Source organism: Tyto alba, unplaced genomic scaffold (genome assembly GCF_018691265.1).
Source record: "Tyto alba isolate M040663 unplaced genomic scaffold, T.alba_DEE_v4.0 Super-Scaffold_22, whole genome shotgun sequence".
Taxonomy (NCBI): Eukaryota; Metazoa; Chordata; class Aves; order Strigiformes; family Tytonidae; genus Tyto; species Tyto alba.
Window position 1 is genome coordinate 26,363,397 of NW_024881296.1, and position 19,113 is coordinate 26,382,509.

Below are 19,113 nucleotides of genomic sequence, written 5' to 3' on the forward strand. Positions count from 1 at the left end.
CATCCCATCAAAGCTTGATCCCAGATCACTTGAGCATTCTTTGCTTCATGTTAAATGCTAGGGACTCGATATCTGGTCTAGTTCTCACTGAAACCAAATAAGACTGCTGACTCCTAATGGCTTTTGGCTTAATGCATCTGTGAGAACCCAAGTCATTACACAAAACAAGCACTTAGGCAAACAAATACTGTCCCTGCAGGTGAGTCTCCTTCCAACATGACCTTCAACCAGGCCATGAAAGAGAAGAGAATTCATCCCTCATACTGGTCCTTTTCTGCAGTCTGGGGCACTGATGCACAGAGGAAGTCACTTTCCATTGCAAGAAAAGAAGACAAATTCCTCAACATTGTCTTTTCTGCTCTTATCACTACACTGTAAAATATCTTGTGAAACTGGTAAGAAATGGATAGGAAGAACATGAAAGCATAATTGCATTCCCCTACTTTTGACTTATATGTTTATTTGCTGAAACAGGTGAAACATGGGCATAGACCAACTGAATTAGTCAGAAACAATTTGAGACTTGAATTGCATTTTCCCAGGCAAGTAAAGTTTCTCTAGAACAAAGTGTCTTAGAAATGACAATACAGCATGGCTACCTAATCCCAGGTGAGTTTGAAACACCTTAATTTTGACAGCCACTGAAAGACCTTTATTTTTCATGTACAGAAAAAATATGAGGATAGGGGAGATGAAAAGAAAGATTGTCTCGACTTCATAGAGAGCAAGAGGTCACTGTTGCTGTGTATATTAATCCTGCTGCACATTCAGGGCCTTTGCTTGTGCCATAGCCTGAACAGCACTCTAATTTTACCACTTCACCACTCTAAATGGGTACAAAAGCTTTCCACACCAGGATCCCTAGCCACTGGCCCTAAGAAATAGCTGTTGTTTGTAGTGAAGTGCCTCAGAAAACACAGAGGATCAGCTCCTGATTCCTTTACACAGTGAACAGTAATACATCATCATGCTCACTCTCCTGTTATTTCTGTAGCTCTTTTCATGCTAAGTTTCAAACCTCCTTACATAAGGAGGTTTGATTTACATAAAACAGATTTTGTTTTCAAAGCAAATCATCAATGAACCAAAAAGAGATTTCAGGTTTTCCAGCACTCGCTGTGCTGTTCCCAGCTTCTGGACCAACTTCCATGATGCAGATGGCAGAATGCGAAATAAGACTGAAGAGATGTTACTAGGCTGCACTGGCAGCCTGCATAGTACGGTGTGTTTTGTATCTTTTAAAGGCTTTGCTCTTCATCTCAGTAACCTGTGGGGCTTGCCATTTACCTCATTGCTATGGTCAGATTGAAAGACCCCATGAGGAATAAAGTTGACAACATATTGTTGTCAGTCTCTGCTGCCTCTGAAATCACAAGTTCAAAAGAAACAACTGTCTGTAGGTATTCCTTTGTTTACACAGAAGTAACAGATAGGCAAGAACCACACAATGATATGGTCCCCTCCTTTTCATGCATTAATTGATCGTGAAATCTGCAGTCAGGAGGTTTGATACTGATTGCTTGTTCTCCATTGTGATTTTAGCATGCTGACAGTTTAACACAGAATTAGCTACATTTACCTTAACCCTCCACCTCTATCAGAAGAAGACAACTCTGAAGGGTTAAGCCACAACTCATGGACTGACCTCATCAAAATTAGTATTCAAGGAATTATGTAGATATCAGAGTCTTTCAAATGAGATCTCAAAGTATATATTCCTGAAACACAACAATAGACATCTGTCTAATCTTGAATGACATCACCTATATGATCTCATATTCCACTATTCCAGTGTTCAGCTATACCTGTGCTTAAAAAGCTTTGCCTGTTTTCCACTTTGCTGCTCTGTAATACCATTGCCTCTTGCTGTATCCAGAGTGGACATGGAGAAAATGTGCTCCTTTCCTTTCTCTATTTACTTTTTATGTACTTGTCCTTTGCAACTCACACTAACCCACCTACTGTCTTTAATCTTTCCTCTAAGATTGTGTATTTTGACCAGACATGTTGATTTCTAGACTTTTTCCCTGCTGTCTCACACCTTTTCTTGAAATGCAGGGTCTGAAACTGGCAGCTGAGGCTGGCCTAATATGATAGCATAGAAAAATCACTTCAAAAGCCTTTCATATAGTACATAATTTTTCCAGAAGTGTGATCCTTATGATTCAAACTCAGGCTATGATTCTCCAAAAGCTATAAGGGTGCTGAAGGAGGAGAGAGGGGCCACAAAACAGGGACGCAAGAATGCAGCAATAAGAGTAATATGTTCTTTTGAGTGTGGGAGCAGAGCCAGGGTGTGATAAATGGATACAAGCTGTGATGACAGTCCAGCAGGTATTTAAAAGCATTTTGCTGCCATCTAGTACTTTGTATTAGTAGAAGCACACTACTCTCTGGAAGAGAATTGAAAAGAATAACATACAAATAGAGACCCCCAACCCTAAGTATATAACATTTTACATGAGCTTCACATGTTAGAAATGGAAGAAGAAACCCTGTGAGTCAATGCCTCTGTGTGGGATACCACTGTCCGTATTGAAATTAGATACATAATGTAGCAGTGATTCTGTGAATAGTAATACAGATTTTCTAACTTCATCTAGAACTGTAAGCATAGGGAGCTAGATAATTGTTTACTGCAATATCTTTAAAATGTGCTCTTGAAAATGCATGTATCTTCCTAGTCCATTAATTTTTCCCAAGTCACAGATTTACAGTGGTCTCTGACAGTCCAGACCCATCCAAGCTCAGCTTCCTTATCTATCTGTGAAATATGTCAGTGAAAATGTCTCTGACACAACCCAAGGGCTTGTCAAATAATCTTTGCACTGTACTCCTCCATTTGAAATCTAGGTAAAAAGCTTCTCATGAACAGACCATGGAAAGTGCTCTGGCTAATCTACTAGCCATAAAATAAAAACCCCAACCTAATCATCTCCTTTCCTCGCGTTGGTAGTCAGTAGATACCTCTCTGTATATACCTTATTCTATTGCATTTCTACTACCCAGAAACATGTATTTTCTTGCAAAGTACAAAGAAGTATCTCCCTCCTTTTATCCATGCCTGATACTCATAACCAGTCCTTACCCTTATGCTAATATGGCAATAAATTTTTATCTTACCTCACCAAATTTCTTTCATGCTATTTAAATACTATTCAGCAGATTTGTGAATTATGTCCTACCATGATGTAATTATCTGGGTTTCCCAAAATGGACTGTTTGTGTCAAATTTAGTGTTCCTCAAGTAGCACTTTTGAGATACCCTTGACACTTAAACATGGAACTGAGAATCCTAAAAATTATTTTTAAGATCCTAAAAATCCATTTATGTAATTCATGCTCTAAATCTTCAGTAGAGAGAATCGCTATTCTTTCCTACACCTGCTTTCAAAGAACACAGACAAAACCGAACACACATAGCTGAGGGACATGACTAAAGAATGTAAGAGTATTGTAAAGTATACAAATTTCTTCCCTGAAACTTAATATTTATGAGACACATATATTACTTTAACACAGCAGTTACATATACATATGAAAAGAACCCTAGTTTATTGCCCTTTCAAGCACAGATAGTTCTTTTTGCTGCTCTATACATCATTTTTCTCTATTGTGGTTATATGACCAAAAATAAATTTCTGGCAGACAACCAAGTACAAATTCTTCATTGTGGTATTTCTTACAAATGCTTGTTGTTGTCCTCTTAACCTTGGTTACCCACTTAATGCCCCAAGATAGGCTGAGACGTGCATGAACGGATGTACAAATACAAATCTTAGTAAGAGCTGTTGGTTTTGTAACTTTCCCTCACAGAGGCTAAGTTGCAGTGTTTTGCAGAGCTCCACTCATCTATCAGGAGTGATGAAACTTCTGGGTCTAACACACAGTATATTTATCTTCAAAAGATACAAGCACTTTTTATGCATTGAGAGATTTTGACCTTTCAGATAACTTGCCTTCAGCACAGTAACATCAAATAAGGATGTTCAATTTAGTTCCACACTGATTCCATTTCTGGAAGCTGACATGCTTGGAAAAGGCTCTGTAACCTGTCTGCATCTACAGGCAACAGAATATAAAGGGACTTTGTTTAGTCTGCATGACCACGAGCCTTGGCTTTGTATTTAATGTATAATTTAAGTCCTCCAAAGTGTTTTGTTTTGACTCTATTTTTAGTTCTCATTTGGAAATTTAAACTCTTGCCGCAGGGATTTAAAACATCTGTTGTTTTTTAGCACAAGGAATGATGGATATTCTCTGCTTGGCGTGAGAGAGTTATTGAATAAAAGGATATATTAAAATTGACTGGCCTACAGATTAGAACTAGGTTTAGAATTCAAATACCTTTATATATTTCACACAAGCTTTTAAAGGAAAACAGGTACAACATTTGTCTTAATTATAAATTAGATACAGAAAAAAAAGATATTCCATATTGGTAGTGTTTTGACTCAAAACATTTATCAAATTCTTCACTTTTCAAAAAAAAAAAAAACGTTTTGGAAATGACTGGTTAGAAATTAAGCTGTTTTCTACTTTCCTTTTTTTCATAGTATCTCATTGGTTGCTGTGTTAACTAGGTTATGATATTCACTTTAATAAAAGTACAACATTACAATCTTAGATATGCTAAACCTGTATGTAATATATAATGGCACATTATACTCTGGCATCAGAATATATTTACTATCATTAAGTTGCTTATTTTTCAGTTTATCTTAGAGAAAAACATTAAAGATAGATGTTTAGTACAGATTGAAATTTCTCTTGCCCTTATTAAAAATATTTCCTATTTATATCATTATGTGAAAGAATGTGCATTGAATAGAAGCATGGGACTGTTAAAGTATCCTCTATTACACTGGTCTCCATATCGCCACTTACTAAAAGCCTGTAGGCTTTACTACATGCAAAAGAATGATGCTGGCAGGTCTGACAGAGAGCAAAGTGACAACAGCTCCTATGGACAGTATTGAATCCATAACATAACTGCAGCTGTTGGTGCATGAAAAAAACCCATAAGGGTAAAAACAATTCCAGCGATGAAGAACAAGGAAGCAGCAGTACATCATTTCCCCAGGCTGTGTATGCACTTGGCCTGCCACTGCAGAGGAAAATGGCAGCTCTTAGGAAGTAACAACAAAAGAATAGGTCACTTCTGCATTGATTACCTGCCACATTTTGTGTTTCACAGCACAGGTAGGAAGAGAGTTGTATAATCAATGTGTTCCCCCTCTCACCTTGAGAATTAGCCCTCAAGTGCTGCTCTATCATGGCTTTGTTTGACTGATATTGTGGGAATTTTGTTGTACTCATCCAATCCAATCTTCTGACAGTTTTGCTAGCTTGAACTACTACTGCAGTTGGCATTTGACATTCTGCAATGGGAGGAAGGACAGCATTTCAAGGAATTTAGACAGTAATGTTTACATGAATTTTCAGCATTCTCTCTGCACGTCTTTGCAAGCTTAGGTCAATCTTTAAATGCATACTAATAATGAATTCACCGGCTGTTATTGTTGCATTTTTAAAGAGAGATTCTCATTAAATCATTTGAGTTAACATCTGCAGGAAATTGCTGTGGATAATGAATTTGTCAGGTCTTGCAAGAAAGAATTTCATTAAGTAGATTAGGATGTCCCAAAGAAACTCCAGGTGGATCCAGGAAAGAAAGAATACAGCTAATCTTAAAATGTCTTAACCTGTTTAAATCCAAATTAGTAAAGCCTTTACAGATGTTGACAAGACATGTGCTGATTTATGCACAGAAATAACAAATTTACATGTCACTTGAAAAATATGGTACACACCTGTCCATCGTCCAAACAAAGCTAACAAGAAAAAACAATAATCCATATTTTATTTCCTAAAAGAACAGTTAGTTTTAAAGAAAAAAAATCTACCTCATATCTCATTAGAAAACATATAATATTTTCACTGGAATTAAATTCAATGTGCTACTTTATAGGAGAAAGTTGCATGGAACTCTTTAAATGGAATGTAAGACTAGTGATGGGCAAAAATGTTAGGATGTAGCATTTACCTCAGTTTATTATTTCTTAATTTTTTTTGCTTTGTTTTGGACACACATCTACAGTCTTAGCTTTGGAGCCTGTATTTTTTTTTTTCCTAGTTCATCTTTTATATGTAAAATTCTTTAAAATCCCTAGGTAGTACAGGAGAGGAGCTGATTCTGAACTGGCTATTTAATAATAAGCCCCTAAACTTAGTCTGAAGTGATTGAAATCTACTTACCCAGCAACTCTGAAAAGAAGTAGAAATCAAACAGAACTAGTATTGATGGTGGTACTAATGATATGTAACCCTAAAAGCTGCACATATTTTCTGTCAAAAATAATCACTTCATAATAGATATGTTTGCTACATGAACTATTAAGTATAATAGATGCTAATCACAGATTGGACAGAGAAGGATCTAGTTGCATCAATACATTCTTTATGATACATTATTGACAATACTGGGTTACAACTAGGTGTCTTAGGACAAATCAGGACCAGGTTAATCCATAACTTTATACTTTAGGACTAGACCATTAAATGAATGCTGTTGATTGCCCGCTTCTAATACTCAGGCATTAGTAAAATCTTAAAGTTGCTGCTCAGCAGCTTCTTAGCTTCACAATTGACTAAATTTTAAACTGCAAATATGCATAAAGATTTTAAACATAAAACATTCTTTAAACCCAGTAAGTTTTCAACATCTGAAGTGGGATCCCTCAAATCAGTCCTTTTCACTGTGCTCACTAGTGGGATTTGATCCTATGTATGTACAGAAGTAGATGAGCAGAAATAGAATTTCCTATCCCAGAATAGCTTACCTGAGGATACTCCTTTGATTGTAGACAGGAATGGAAAAACAGGAGTGATGGAGACTGTTGTCGTTTGAGCCTACTCAGCAGCTAAACGCCACACAGTCACTCACCCACCCTCCCCCCACTTGGGAATGGGGAGGGAATCAGAGGGGCAAAGGGAGACTCACGGGTTGAGATAAAAACACTTTAATAACAGTAACAGAACAATACACTGATAGCAGTACCAACAGGTAACGTACCATACAGCTGCTCACCACCTGCCAACCAACATCCACCTGCTCCCAGCTGGTCATCCCAAACACAAAGGCACCACAGCCACACTCCCAGAAGTGAGGGCCCCTCCTACCCCTCTCCTGCCTTTATATAGTGAGCACAATGTCACATGACATGGACTATCGGCCAATCGGGGCCCAGCCCTCCAGCTGTGCTCCCCCCGCCCCCGCACACAGGTGAGGGCACTGGGGCCTGGGGAGCCCCTGGGGTCTCAGGGTGCTGCAGCTCCTCCCGCTGCCAGACCAACGGGAGCTCTAGGCCAGCCCCAACCAGAACAGAGACCTGAAAAAGAAATATTGTGGCTTATTCAGTCAAATGCTCTGGAAAAAAAAAAAAAAAAGTGCTTTTGTATGTTTATTTACCCCTTTCCATCATGGAAGTGACCCTAACCATCTGCCTTCTATACACTCAAGGAACCTAATGTAAATTTTACAGGGAATCTGACTGCTAACACCCAAGGACACTGTTAATGATGTAAAAGTGTGTCAAAGACCTCATTTGGCACATGCTCTTTGTCTTCTATGGCAATCTCTGTGATTGCTACACGTGAGACTTACAGTCTGATGGTGTGTTGAATCAGCAATGCTCATGCAGAGTGAACTCAAGCTGCCTGCAAGGCCAGTGAAATTGTACCCTACTGGTCCTTATGAAATTGTACCCTGAGAGAATACCAGTGGAGAGCACAGTAACAAGGATCTTCAAAACAGTAGCTTTTCAAGTCATGATTTGGTTCACAAGAATATAGCTTTATCAAGCTCTTATCTGGTTGAGAGTGCATACCAGCTCCCAAGTACAGGTCCAGCGACCAAATGTTTACATATTACTCAGGGCTTTTTCAAAATCACAGATGCTTAGAATAGAACTATTTAAGAAAAGAATATGATTTTTGATATTTCACATACAAAGACCATTAACAAATCAAAGCTCTCACAAAGGTAACATTCTTATGAGATTTGCACAGAATTTCAAGGGCAAAACATTCTAGCAGGTTGGATTCTTCAGTCTGGAAAGAAATAACAAATCTTACATCAGTCATCATTACTAGAAAAAAAAACACAATAAACCTTCATCATTATGAAAGGGTCTGTGTCACCTTATTTTGGTTTTCAACATAGTGTGATATTTCAGAGCTGTTTTTTCTTAAGGAAGAGAAAATGAACAGCTGACTATTAGAAAGAGGAGTTTATCTTAATGTGTCAAGAAAATATTTTACTGAAGAACTGCAGTAGTTTATATACTTCAGTTAGAAAACAAAATAGCTAACAAACAGATAAATAAAGATATAGAGTGAGCATGCAATAGGAATCTCACCCACAGAAACACATCAAAACACAATAGAGAATATATGGAATTTTCAAATTCTAATAACAATTAATAATTACTGGAAAAGTTAATTTGTGTGTAAAAATAATTGCACAATTGAATTTAAAGTACATAGGCAACAAAACTCTATCCTGCAAGTTAAAACTCTGCGCTCCCCCTCCTTTGGGAAATTTTCTATAACATTGAAAATCTGGGAAAATTGGAAGTGCTTTAGCAATCTTTCCTGCTACTTGGAAGGATGACCTGAGTGTCATCCTGTTCAAAACTAAGAAGGCGTAATTTAGTCAGGATATGCTTCAAAGGATTAAATTGTAATTAACATGATGCGTATCAAATTTCAAGGATATAAGCAATTTCATCATTCATTGATGTCTCTTTTTTATAGATATATGGATCTTTTATGTAGATAAGGATAGAGTTTATTACTTAGCACAGATATGTTTCTACATATGAATCATTTTAAGTATATATCGATGGTTTTCTGTTGACTGAGTACACTTGCCAAGAATTCACAGATCTGCAAATCTGGGAATAGCAAAATATTTATTTTCATTGTTAACAGAAATTTTAAAAGAGTTTTCGGAAATACTGTTTTCCAGGAATGACTCTTAGTTCCAAGTTCAGCATAAGCTAACTTAAACCTGCAATAACACTAAAGGCAGCATTTTTCACTGTCCCTTGGCTGTATGGTCCTCTCTGCCCTGGTACTTCTGAACTAAGAATTGTTTTTAGAAGATTATTTTTTTTGACTGAGTTGAGTTGACCCAATTACAAATTAAGCATACTATAATTTTTCTTCATCCTTTTGTAACTCCTCTTTCCAGAAATGCTAAAATTAAACCAAACAAGAATACAGCTTGTCTTCCTAAAATTCATCTGTTACTTGCACACAATCAAGAAGAATATTCATGAAGTATTGTAACACGACAATCTTCCTTTTCAGTTTTATTTTATCATGTGTGACATCTGTAAGAGAGAGACAAGAAGAACCAGAAAGATGTGGAGATTCAGATACAGCTTGGGGAAACTGAGTACAGAATAGAGAAATTGACTTTTGGGATCATATGCCAGCTGGAAAATCCTTGTAAGAGTATGTGTTTTTGTCAGCATCTAGAGAAACTGAAATTTCTATAATATCTGTAAAAACCCAACACAACAAAGAAATCTGCATTAATTTTTTTTTTTGTTTGTTTGTTTACCTGGATCAATCTATAAGACCTGAAACATGTATCTACTTTTTAGAGAACCCTGAAGATAGTCTTCACCCCTGTCCTGGTTTGGGCTGGAATAGAGTTAATGTTCCTTTTTGGTAACTAGAATAGTGCCGTGTTTTAGATTCAGCATTGGATTTGGTATGAGAAGAATGCTGATAGCACACTGATGTTTTCAGCTGCTACTGAGATCTCAAGGACTCTCCAACTCCCCATGTCCTGCCTGTGCACAAATGCACAAGAAGCCGGGAGGGAGCACGCCCAGAGCACCGGACCTAAATTGCGCAATGAAATATTCCATATCATGTAACGTCATGCTCACTCTATAGAGGAGGGGTGGTGGGGAAGGGGGTCCCTCTCTCGCTTCCCGGATTGCGACTGCAGTATCTTGGTATTTCAGGATAGCTAGCGGGGAACGGGCTGGGTATTGGTCAGTGGCTGGTGAGCAATTGCACTGTGCACTGCCTGTTTATATATACAGTAAATTCTAGTGTTCACAAGAATGTTCTTGGGTACTGAAACACAATTGCTTAGAATAGCGATTTGTACAGATTTTGCCTGGCATGTTTTTTTTCCTTGTGTACTCCCTGGCAATTTGCTGGTGCTATTCACAGGTTTGTATGATGCAATGACCAAGTGCAATTAGCACCTTGAATACAGGCATGCTGTTTCCAGGACTAGCGAAGTCCACTGGTATAGGGGTGAGACATTCTTTCCCAGGTAGCCTAGGCAGACAGCAACATTCCCAGGCAAAGATTTTTACTAGTTAAGATGCAGCTATAATTGCTAGATGGAAACATGACAGAAAAAGAAACATAACAAGAAAAGAAACAACTGTATAAGAAGTCACACAACAAAATCTTGTCTGCTCTTACTGTATTTAAAACAGTCATTGCAGAAAATTAATCTTGGTCTGTCTTCCTTCAGTAATTTGTTCTGTATATAACGGCAATGGAAAACATACTGATAAGATTGGGTTTTCAAGGGCTTCTTATCAAGCTTATAAAAACACATCAGGTTTGGTTATCCAGGTGGGCATCTTCTGAAGAGGACACCATCAGTGTCAGCAACGCCCTCACTAAGCACAAGAACACTACAGACTGGCCTGAGCAACTGGGGAACTACATTTTTTTCTCTGTCCTTTTCCCCCTGAAGTCCTAGTCACACTTTCAGTGGAGATCTGTTGCCCTCTCAGCAACAAACTTGCAAGCCCAGCACAGCTGTAAATCTGTATTACAGTTTTTACACTATTAGTGATAGTGTTTAATGCATGCTTTCAGTGGGAATAGAAGATACTTAACTACAGTTCAAATAGACAGAAACTTGGCTTTTATGTTGCACTACTACCTGAATTTGTCTCTGGAAGATTTAACTTTATTCACTAATAAAACTGGGACTCTGTTTCTTCACTGTGAATTCGATTCAGGTAATCTGAACCTAATTCTGGTTTCACAGCAAATATAGACACTTAGAAACAATTTCAGTGAGAACATTGTAGAAATCTACATAGATTAAAGTCTGCTGTTCAGTTGTAAATAAAGGCAGTTTCTCCTCATGGAAATAGTTTATTTTTAATAAGTTTGACCAACGTTATTTGTCAAAAATTTTTAGAAAATTTTTAGAAAAGAGTAAATGTTCTATTGGTATATTTGTTAACATAATATTTCACAAATGTAATAATTTTAAAAATGTATAATTTTATATTCCAAAATTTGGCTATGCTTACTTCAGGAAAAAAAAAAAAAAATATGGCTAGTATTTCCAGTAGACAAACTAAAAAAGCTTTCAACATCATCATAAGCTCCCATCTCCTGCCTTTACAGGCAACTAAGCCATTTTATTTATGGCTTGATTGAAATTTCTTCTTGTTTATATTAAATATTTTTTACTGTAAATGTTTTTTTTTTTTTTTTTTTCCATTTTACACTTAACAAGTAAAGCCACATTAAAAATACTAAAAATCAATTTATGCTAGTTTTAATTTCTATATTTAAATACCTCACTTCTCATCTTTTGAAGAATCCTCTCAGTTTCTGAGACCACAGGACTTACCTATGCTTATCAATAAAATAATACTAATGCTACACTGACAAACAAAGATGTTGATTGGACATAAAGAAAATATCACCTGAGTTTTGTTATTTAAACTTGTTGTTGCTTCAGAATTTTCAGGATTTTTAAGAATGAAAAAAAATGTACTATAAACCATTGATAATGAAAACACTGTGCTCTGGGTGTTAACAGCTAGCCCAAAATAGAAATAGATAAGATGTGTTAGTGCACTGATTCTGTGTTTTGCACTATGACCTCTACACTCTTAATTATAAAATGTAATAAAATGTAAGGTGATAAATTGTTTTCAGTTCTTCCATAAAAGAAAATGAGCTTTATACATTACTAGGCTAAGCACAAATCACTATAAAACAGGAGGAAAGAGACTGCTCATTTTATATTTATTCAATAGATTATTTTTTTACAACCCACTTATTTATAAAATCATGATGGTACAGAAAGTACAGTGTTTTATTTTTTATGTAAAATAAAATGTATTTTCATTAACACTGAATATGAATTTTTTAATAGAAAATACATTTTTTTCTCTGTTCTCACTATCATGTATCTATATACAAAAATACTATAACCAGAAAAAAAAAATAGGGAAAAAAATTAAGTAAAACAAAGAAAATCTAATTAACCAAATTACTGCAATGTCTAAATGAATTATTTTCCTTGGCTTCCTGGCTATTGCATGTCTTATTATAATGACCTATTAATGTTCTCATTTATTAATACTATTAGTAAGAGAGCTGTGAAACTTTAAAACAGGTTTATTATCCTATAAGTTTTTGTAGCTAGCTATAATATATCTTGAATACATATATATTGTAAAAAAAAAAAAAAAAAAAAAAAAAATCTCTATTTTCCTGGCTGTATTGAGTTCTCTTCACCATCTTCTATTTGCCAGAATAGTATATCTCACTGATAATACACTGTGAGCTGTAATACAAGATGGAAAATATCATAGTGAATAGACGTACTAATATATTCTCGGGCAGAAATCTTACTGGTGTGGAAAAAGATCTAACCACAGTCTGCTAAAAATTAACTAGCCTGTAAAAACATTGAAGCTCAACTTCAGTCACTCTGAACTCAGCCAAAGTAAATTTCACAGTCTAGGTGATGATGTTTGTGTGGCAAATTTTAAAAGCTGTGTTTTTGTCACTCTGAGCTGTAAGCATGGTTATACAATAATTCCATCTTGGAAACTTGTGGTTTGAGCTCAGAGGACAACTGAGTACCATGCAGCTGCTCACTTCTCCCTTCCCCCCCAAGTGCTGAGAAGGAGAAAATTAAGCAAAAGCCTTGGGAATCAAGGTAAGGACAGGGAAGGATGACTCACCCATTACAGTCATGGGCAAAAGCCAGACTTGTTAGGGAAAGGGAAAAAAGTAACATAAATTTAATTCAGACACTAACAACAACACTTACAGTCAGAGTAGGACAGTGAGAAGCATTACTCATCTTCAAAACACTTTCCCCTACCCCTCTCTTCTTGCTGGGCTCACTTTTGTTCCTGATTTCTCTACCTCTTACCTACAGCGGTTCAAGGGGCAGGGAATGCAGGGTGTGGTCAGTGTTGTAGCTTCTTCCTCCTCAGGGTAGGGGTCTTCTTGCATTCTTCCCCTGCTCCAGCATGGTCCCCCTCTCACAGGAGAGAGCCCTCCACAAACTTGCTCTGATGTGAGTCCTTCTCATGGACTGCAGCTCTCCCTGAGCTCCTCTGGTGTGGGTCACACACATGTGTTGCAGTCCTCCCAGCATTGAACTACAACAGCAGGAGCTTCTTCCTACAGCCTCTTTTGGGCATAGTCACCTGCTCTGGTGTGGGCTCCTCCACAGACCGCAGGCCGGAATCTGCTCCACCTCAGACATCCATGGGTGGAAGGGGGGATGGCCCTGCTGTCTCACCACAGGCTGCACGGGGGGAGCACGGGCACCCTGCCCTCCCCTTCCTCCTCTTTATTACACTGACTTTGGTGTTCACACAGATGTTCTCCTTGCAACCCCTCACAACTCAAACTCCTCCTCCCAGGTTCCTCTTCTTAAATATATTCTTGCAGAGGTGCACCCACCGTTGCTAATTGGTTCACCTTTGGCCAGAGTTGGGTCCGATTTGGAGTCAGGGGAGCCTCGCGAAGCTTCTGTCCTGGGTTGAGTGAGTGGTGGAGTTTTTTTTGGTGTCAGGGGAGGGGGCTATAGGGGCGGCCCCCTGTGAGAAGCTTCTTGAAGCTCCCACAGCTCCAAGTCAGCTCCACTTCTGTTTGGAAAACTGAGCCAGTCAGCTGCGCTTCTACGATAACGTATTTAAGAACAGACGTGGTGATGTGCAGTCGGACTTGTGAGGAGGAGTTGTGGCAGCTGCATAAACACCAAGGTCAGTGGAGGAACAGAGGAAGAAAGGAGGGGGGAGGTGTGCCGGAGCAGAGACCCCCCTGTATCCTGTGGTGAGATGGCAGGGCGGCCCCCCTGCCACCCATGAAGATCTATGGTGGAGCAGACATTGATTTATGGCCTGTGGCTTCCGCCTGATTGATCAAGGTTCTGTGCCCAAAGAAGGCCAGGGTCTTGTGGGAAAAGGTAGCCCCGCTGCTGTAATTCAGCACTGAGAGGTTTGCAGCATACGGGGGTGTCCCACGCTGGAGCAGTTCGGGAAGGGCTGCAGCCGTGGGAGAGAATTCAGTCGGAGAAAGTTAGTGACCCATGACGGAGCAGTGTGGGGAACGCTGCGGCCCATGGGAGGAACTCATGTCAGAGAAAGTTTGGGAAGGACTGTCTCCTGAGAGAAGGGGACCATGATGGAGCAGAGGGAACAAGTTCCAGAAGCTCCCTCCACTGAAGCTGGAAGAAGCGGCAGCACTGACTGCACCCCCCATTCCCTGCCCCTGCGCCACTGGGGGAGGAGGTAGAGATATCGGGAGCAGAACTGAGCCCGGGAAGAAGGGAGGGGTGGGGGGAAGGTGTTCTCAAGATGTGACAATGCTTCTCACTGTCCTACTCTGTTATGTGTTAGTGTCTGTAATAAATGTATGTTCTTTTTTTTCTTCCCCTAATGAGTCTGCCTTTTGCTCGTGATCATAAAGGGGGATTTTTCCCCATCCCAGTCCTATCTCAAACCCCAAGCCTGGCTCTCTGTCCCTTCTTATTGCCAGAAGAGAAGGGAGAGAGAGATGCTGCGTGGTGGTGGTATGCCGACCAGGACCAAACCACGACAGCTTCTCACAGGAGCCACCTCTGTAGCCCCCTCCCCTGCTACCAAAACTCCCCATCACACACACAAACCGAGCACAAAACTCTACTTCAGATCTACGTGATTAATAACTGGAATTTAACTATATATATTTAATTTATATATATAATTTAAGCCTGTGGACATTAGGACACTTTTGCCTCTTAATAAAAGGAAGCTGAACTGTGCAAATATAGTTACATATCTCTGAGAGCTGTTATCTGAATTTCAGTTTCCTCTTCTGAAATGATGACTGACTTGCAACAGATCGGACAGCATTAGCAGCAACTGCACTGTCACCCAAGCAGACATCTGACATTCCTGTAGCACTAGATTGAAGTAGAGGTGGTCTCCAGGCCATCACTGTTCTTTATCCCCTTCTACTCTATGTTTCTCTTGGGTGGTTAATGCTTCTGTTGGCAGGGTCTGTCTCTTGGTGTGAGATCTTTTGGGATACATAGAAGAAGAGAAAATAGCCACAGAATCAGTGAGACACTCTTTTCTGTGAAAGGGCTTTGTGCTAGGCCAATTAATCTCTGAGTTGGTTCCTGATCTAGCGTTAGTAAAGAATATTACTGCTTGATGAAAATAATCTCTTTTATAGAAAATGGGGAGGAAGTAAACTCACAGTCTGGCACCAGCTCCTCTGTTAAGAAAATGGGAGCAACTTTCTAGGGCCAACTTTGAAATGCATGTTTGAATCAACTTAGCACAATTCTGCTTTTTAATGGAACATGTGTTTTATATGCAATGAGACAGCTGGCCCAAAAAAGCATACCTTGGCAGATCCCATTTCTATGGCAGTGAGACACAAAATCAGTGATGTGAATGGCAGTTCATTTTAAAATGACAGATTAACTTAAAACTTTCACTTCCATCTAAAGATATTTAATCTGTTCCTCTTACAAGATTTATTGTTATGATTTATATTTGTGAATCATTGTAATTTTTTTTATTTATTAACAACTACAATAGATAAATGGTCCCTAATGGTATTTTTGTTCAAAAAGGACTATGCTGTACCTAAGCAGTTCCATTGACTTCATACTCCACTATCAAAAATAGCAGGTGTATTGAAGCAGAGGTTTGGAAATATTTAATAGGAAATAAATGTATCAGACAAATTCCATCCATGTTTCTAGTTTGGTTAAATATATAGACTGTGTATCACAAATCCATCTACAAATTGGATTTGACTTTAATTCCTTTTGGGGAAGACAAATTAATTAACAGTCTTGGAAGAGGGGATCTATTAAAATATCAGATGTTCTGAGATGTTATTCCATAAAATAAGAAACAGAGAAGTCAGTAAAAATTTTAGAGCTATATCCCTGCTCATGGTCTTAAAAAGTATGTTCATTGACTAGCTGAAAGGTGTGTGATTTTATGTAGGATTGATCCAAACTCCAAATAGTGGAGCTTGCTGTGAAGTGTGAAGTAAGAGGTATTATAGAAAGATGATTGCAAATTACAAATTCAAATTGGAGACACTACCTTTGCAAGGTGATGTAACAACTTTAATGTTTTCAAGGAGCAGTAAGATCTTTACCTGATATAGTTTGCTTTTTCCATCTGCATGCTCTAATAGGTAACACTTCTTACTGCACTTATACCTGTAAGTCTGACTGGATTTGACAGTACCACTACTATGTTACTACTTGTAGTACTACATATTCACCTTAGGGAGGTATACAACAGCACTGCTACATTTACCAGTACCACAGATACATAACCACATCATGGCACTGCTTGCATCATGTTTTACATGTGACACAAAAAGAAAAAAATATGCCTGCAGGCCGTATGGCATAGCCCTTCTCATCTCCTCTACCCAGTCAGTGCCATTCAAGTTCTGTGCTCCAGACCAAACTGTCTTTGTAGGCAGAGGTATGAGCTTTAATTGTGCCAAGATATGCCACTCTAGAAGGTAGGCAATCTTTTTGTCTCGTGGATCTGAATTAGAAGAAGCAGACTCCAAAGCTGTATTCTAGACAAGAAAAATTACACAGGATTTAATTAGTTACATATGAGAACAGAAAGTGAGAGAAACACAATAGAGTTGTTTCTCTAGAGCAAAATAAGAAAGAAAACTATTTACTGCTTTTGGAATATGGAAAGATAAGTCAGGATCAGAGGGGCTGTAATATAACACAAAATCGGTATTTCTATAGAATTTTGGTATCCAGAAGAGTTATGAATTTTGGTTCTCAGTCTCATTTTTGGAAGATGTTTCTTAGTTCTTTGATGTTCCAAATTAGAACAAGTATGGAATAAATGCTTAGTAAAAGACATCCCTCCACTTGTAACTGCAAACTTTGAACTCTCTATTAATAGCATGGAGACAAATAACAGGAAAAACATAATTGTGAGGCAAAAATATGTTCAGGCAGAGAAGATAGAGACTGGTGTCATGACAGCGTAAAGAAGAGAAAAAAAAGACAAACACCCAAACTGTGGTCAAAGTAATGTTAGTATAATGAGGATTGTGTTTCTAATCAAATGAACATATACACACAAATAAGCAATTCAGACAAGATAAAAAAAATGTTTATGGGTTTACCAATAATTGAATATAATATATTGTAAAATTCAGTTACATATTTTTATAGCATATAAAATATATATTGTTTTGCATCACATTAAATAAAAACATTTTCTTACATATGAAGTTACTGAAAAAATTAAGAACATGCTTAAAACTCACTCCAAAACAGCTCTTCCTGGTTCACCAATGGCTCTGCTGATCCAATGGAATACAAAGAGAGGGGAGCATGCGTTGTAAGCAGGAATGAAAAGGTAGTTTTTGTGTATGAAGAAGTGTTTGATCTTGAAAACAGTACGGAAATTGTGAAAGCGAAGATGATATCAGTTGCTTCTGGACCATGGAGATCAGAAAGACCATGATTTATATTATAAGGCTGAATTGCAGAGTGTTGGAATAGTACGCAGTATTTTCTATTCTTTCCAAAATACTTACTGCAAGCCATTAATAAATTATTCTTTTATATACATGTTTCTTTTTTAAGAATTTGCATTTTATTCTTATTCTTCCTGAAGTGAACAAAAATTAGATTAAAATCAAAGTTTCCTTCTTAAGGAGGAAAAGAAGATTTAGTAAAAATTGCATTTTCCATTGGGAAATTATTCTAATGGAAGGTTGTCACCTCACTCTGTCTCTGTAGTGGGATACTTATCTAATTCACAAGTTTACACCATCATAAAAAGAGAGAAAAAGTGAGAGACACTAGTTAGCTCTCCTAGGAGACACATGCAGAAGCCAAGGCAGGGTCTGAATCAAGTAAATATAAACATTTTTTTTTCCTAGTCTTAAAAACTGATAAGAATGCATAGCTTAATGTCTGTATAGTTTTGAGCCATCTCAAAGGTCAGCCATTTTCCATCTGTTATGTGCCTGTGCACTGTTTTATAGTTTGGAGTCATCTGTCAGTGTGAAAAGCAGAGGCACATTGAACCATTAGTTCTTCAGCCTGTAGTATTCTTTAGACTTTACTGGATGATTGTCCATGTAACTACTGCACCGATTTCACTTTCAGCTGTCTCTGGACATCTTGCTAATATGCAGGAAACAATAGTGACTTTTCAGTGTTTAAAAAATGGGTTAGAAAAAAAAAAAATCAGAGGAAATATTCATACTGTCATTTTCAACTCTGCTTTAATAGTATCTCAAATCAGAAAGGATTCAGAAAAGGCTAACACTCCTATTTACGAACTACTAAGGATGAAAATATGATAAAAGAATGACTGACTGACCAGCATAATTTACTATAGGGAGCTCTGACCTAACTGATAAAGCTAATATCTAATAAGCTAGCTAGTGGCACAACATAACAATGTGCAGTTTTACATGCAAAGCCATTAGGTTTAAAATAGCATTTTTTTTTTTCTGTTCAGTGTGTTAAAATAAATTTCAAACATGACAAAGAGGCAAAATGCTTCCCCTTTTAATTAACATTTTAAATACACAAGCTTCTGTCTGCTGGTGCAAAGGCAGAGCGCTATGGCCATATTGACTCAGTTTCTCCATGCCTCCAAAGCCTCCTTCAGGATGCAGCGTGGCACAGGCACTGGTGCAAAATGACTGTCAGGCTAAACATGAAAAAGCTGTTCCTCAAGCTGTCAACAGGACAGTAAACAAATACAATACCAATAGCTGTCAGCAGAA